Consider the following 4,616-nt stretch of genomic DNA (forward strand, 5'->3'; position numbering starts at 1 on the left):
TGATGTTTGCTAATACTTTTTTTTAATTACAAAATTCGAATTCAATGTTTTACTTTAAAAATATCGAACTCTTTATCACTCAACTCAACTGACATCAATAATTATATATCTCGATGTTTACATTAAACTTTGTGCAACCATCACTTACTATATTTGACTAAGAAACTTGAACAAAACTTTAAGCTTCTCATAATCCAACTACTTGAAATTAAGTTAATTTTGTATCGGTACCGTTCGTACAGTTACATTTCGAACAAAAAAACTATATTACTTAAAATATCATTAAATAAAAGTTTAATAATGTTATGTTATTCAAATGTGAATTTTTTTTTCCATAAAATTATGTTATTTATGTATATAAATACATTAAAAAAATGCAATCCTGTGCTACAACTTTTGCATCAGCTAAACATGGGTCCAGGATTTCAGGGTGTATCCACAAATCCCAGATTGTGTATATAATAAGTTCCTCAGTTTCAAAAAGTTTTGACATTAAATGACACAATCACATTCAAAATGCCATCAAATTTTCATATGCACTCATTTTTCTTTTATATAAAGCGACCTTACATTTTTTTTTTGATATTTTCTGAAGTATTGGTTTCAATATTTATCTTTTCTATACATTCAAGCATATATTAGTTGAAATTTATGATCATTATTTATTAAAATGTTAAATTTGAACCCGAACCTTGAATCTTAAATCCTGAGTTCAAGGTTTTAAATTTTGGGTTTCAAGTTTTGGGTTTAGAGTTTATGGTTCGAGGTTCAAGTATTGAGTTTGGGGTTTTGAGTTTATGGTTTATAGTTTAGTGTTTGAGATTCAAAATTCAGGTTTCAGATTCTGAGTTTAAGGTTCAGAGATTGGGATTTTGTGTTCTGGGTTCTTGATAAAAATTTACCAAGATTACGTGTTAATGACATAGAAAAAAATGCTGAAATTTCATTAAATAATTGAGAAAGGACCATGGATGATGTGGTGAAAAGAGTCCATAAAATAATTTCTCCATTTTATTAGATTTTTTAGTATTTTTAAAATAAAAAAATACTCATGTGGCCAATTTAAAACCGCATGAAAGCCACGTAAGAAAAAAAAATTGACTTTCACTCTACTTCTCTAAAATAGTACTGAAAATCTTTACAATCTCATATTCAGAATCGAAAACCTTACAATCACATATCCACCAATTTTTTTTTACTTAAATAGACTTTTCATCCATGTAATGTTAGTCCTACGACAGTGTATTGAACTTGAATTATTAAACTAAAAGAGTAAAAGGAATAAATTTTCAAAATAAAAAATAAAAAGATTAAATTTTAAATGTGTAATGACTCGTTTTTTTTAGGGTTGATCAGAACAGTGGTTTCTGGGCCACCAAATCCGAACGAGTAGGTTGGTAAATATTATATTTAATATTTACGAGTTAATTATGATTTTAAAAATATTTTTGATATTGTGATTTTTGTTTTATAAGCGATTTATTAAGTTCAAGTGATATGACCCTAAGGTCAAGTGGGTTTAGAAAATGAGGTATCGGGACCTTGTTTCTATAAACCGAGTTGTAAATATTTTTATAAATATTTACATAGTGGCAATAAGATGGTATTAAAGTTTCGTTGAAAAATTTTATCGTTTTGATAGTTAATTAAACAAAAAGGACTAAATTGTGTAAAGTGCAAAAGTTGTGTTCTATAACCTAAAGGTATTAAATAGATATAGAACTTAAAAGTAGAAGTCCTTATTTGGTAATTAGCCCATTAAAGAGATAGTGGGATATGATGGCTTGGCATTTGGTGTAATAAATAAAGTGTATAAAGGTTAATATTGTAAATTGGTTAAAAATAATAATAATATGAATATAATAAAAGAATCAATGTGTCATCTTTTTCATTCTCTTTTTACCAGCCGAATATGAAGGCTTGAGAAGCAATGGAAGAAGCTTCCAACTTTCAGCTAATGCATGGTAGGCATTTCTAGTCTCGTTTTTAATTATTTTTATATTTTCGGGATCGTTGTTGCTTAATCTATCTAATGAGGGGACTATTTTGCAAAACCATTGAATAGTTTGATATTTGCCATTGATGAGTATAATAGGGCTTTGAAGTTTAATGGAAGAATATGAGTCCTTGTTGATAGTTAAACACTTTTTGTTAAGTGAATTTTTGTGAAATTGACAATTAAGGGCTAAATTGATAAATGTGAAAACATTGTGGTTAAAATGTCAAATAAATGAAATGTGTGGGCTGCTAGAGACACTAGTGATATTCGTCTATAGTATAATTTTACTCAATTTCATGAATTTGCATTTTTATGATATAGGGACTAAATTGTAAAGAAGTTGAAATATTAGGGGCAAAACTATAATTTTTCCATAAAGTGAATTATGGACTGTTTTGATACCATGAACATTTGGCTAAGCTTAATTATGGTTAAAAATGGTTAATTTGCATGTTTTGAGCTCAGGGACTAAAATGAATAAAAGTAAAACTTTAGGGATAATTTTGTAAAAATGACAAAAATGATCAAATTGTATGAAATGAGGTGTTTTAATGTCTAAATTAATATACTGAATGAAATTATTAATTTAGATCAAGATTGGGTGGAAAATCGAGAAAAATGAGAAAATTACCAAAATGCCCCTGAACTTTGGTATCTCTACAATTTAGCCAGGTAAGTTTGTATGCAATAAGCATTGTTAAATTGATGTTTCTAATGCTTTAATATTGTATAAATTGTATATACGTCAATATTTTAATGTCTGACGACATATCGACAAAATGTGGCACTTAGTGTGCGGGGCAATCAAATATGGTACTCAGTGTACGAAATATTGGGAATGACACTTAGTGTGCAAAATATAGAATGATTCAAAGGGAAATTATAAATTGTGATTGAATGATTAAATAGAGTAAAGTGAACAGGTATACATGCTATATTATATGAATTGTTTATGAGATGACTTTATAATGGTGATATTTGGGCTTTGAGCCTAGCAAGCTTTAAGCTGGTGAATAATATTATCGGGTTTAAAACCTAGCAGGCTAAATGCCGGTGATTTGATAAAAGTTTAAGACTATGAGACCTTGTGTTAAATCGGCAATTGAATTTGTTCAATGCATTAAGTTGGCCAGGTATGTGATATATTCTTATGCATATTAGATCGATTGGAATTGAATCATGAGTGTGAAATGAGAAGCATAGGTAAAAATGCCTATGTCATATATGTGAGTAAGGGCAAAACCATCGTAAATTATCGATAAGGGTGGACTATGTGCGGAATCATCTTATAATTGCTAATTTGAACGGTTGTATGCGAATCATTGAGCATGATGTATTGTATTGAGATTATGCTTGAGTGAAATTATAGATATGTGATGAAATTGATTGGTGATATACATGTTTAAATAATGTGAATGCAAAGAATGTGTGAAAGAGTAAATTTGTAATAAATCTACTTGGGACAGCAGCAGTAACATAATTTTGGAAAATCACAATAAATTGTTGGAGTTGAATTAGAAGCTGAATAAATTATGTAATTAAAGCTTAATGAGTCTAGTTTCTTATAAAAGAAACCGTGTAAGCAAAAGAATTGCTGATAATGAGATATTTGAAGTGGCGTGGGATAGAGTCAAATAACTTCAAGGTCCCCTGTTCTGTTTTTAGAAAATCATTATAATTTGTACAAAAATGGTTATAAGATAAAATTTATATGCTTAGACTCCTTAATGAGTCTAGTTTCAAAATAAATCAAATTGAACATATTTTGAATTCTGTACAATGAGAAATTTGATTCGTAGTGAAGAGTGGTCAGATTAGTCAAACAGTGAAATAGGGGAAACTTTAAGAAAAATCTGGTATTTATTGGCCAAACCTAAAATTCTGAAAATTTTATGGATGGAATATATATGAGTCTATTTTGAGGGAAAATTAACGGCAATTGATTTGGAGTTTTGTAGCTCCATCTATAAATAATTTAGTTATTATTGCTCAGGAAGACAACTTGTAGTGAATTTGTGATTATGTTGTAAACATTGATAAAACTTGTTAATGAGTTGCTTATTGTTTTCTTATGAACTTACTAAGCGTAAAGCTTACTCCCCTTTTCTTTCCCATATTCCCTAGGGTTGTCAGGTTAGCTCGGGTTGGAGGCCATCAGAGATATTATCACATTGTCAAGTCTACGCTATCGGTGTAAGTAAATCTTAGTGTTTCGAGTCTATGACATGTATAGTGTTGTAAAGTTGAGTAAGTAAATAATACAAGACTAAGATATTGGTAAATATTTAATAATGCCTCATGAATATTTTGGGCCTTGTAAGCCCGATTAAAGGATAATATACGTGTGTATGAAAAGTTTAAAATTGATCAAAAATTTTTACGGTATGGTTTTATATAAATGGATGAGTTTAAATTTGGTAGCACCTCGAACCCTGTTCCGGCGAGGGATACGGGCGAAGTGTGTTACAAAATGGGCGGAGAATTTAAAGATCGAGAGCATAATTAGACTCTTAAAAAATATATAGATAAATCTTAGGTTTCACTTCCCATAAATTGTAAAGACCGCCATCATGTAAAATATTTGACCTGAATTATCATTAACCGAATTAATTAAAAT

The 4,616-nt window shown here is 29.3% G+C and overlaps 1 long non-coding RNA gene across 2 annotated transcripts; it reads left to right on the forward strand.

The window, feature by feature from the left end:
- The first annotated feature begins 1,889 nt into the window (after positions 1-1,889).
- On the forward strand, positions 1,890-4,373 carry LOC128281551 (uncharacterized). 2 transcript variants are annotated; one of them, XR_008271780.1, is made up of 3 exons: positions 1,893-1,964; positions 2,590-2,671; positions 4,124-4,373. It is a non-coding gene; the product is annotated as an uncharacterized LOC128281551 (long non-coding RNA). The 2 variants fall into 2 exon arrangements; XR_008271779.1 differs by lacking the exon at positions 2,590-2,671 and having other exon boundaries at positions 1,890-1,964.
- Positions 4,374-4,616: the final 243 nt, after the last annotated feature.

This window comes from Gossypium arboreum, chromosome 10 (assembly GCF_025698485.1).
Source record: "Gossypium arboreum isolate Shixiya-1 chromosome 10, ASM2569848v2, whole genome shotgun sequence".
Taxonomy (NCBI): domain Eukaryota; kingdom Viridiplantae; phylum Streptophyta; class Magnoliopsida; order Malvales; family Malvaceae; genus Gossypium; species Gossypium arboreum.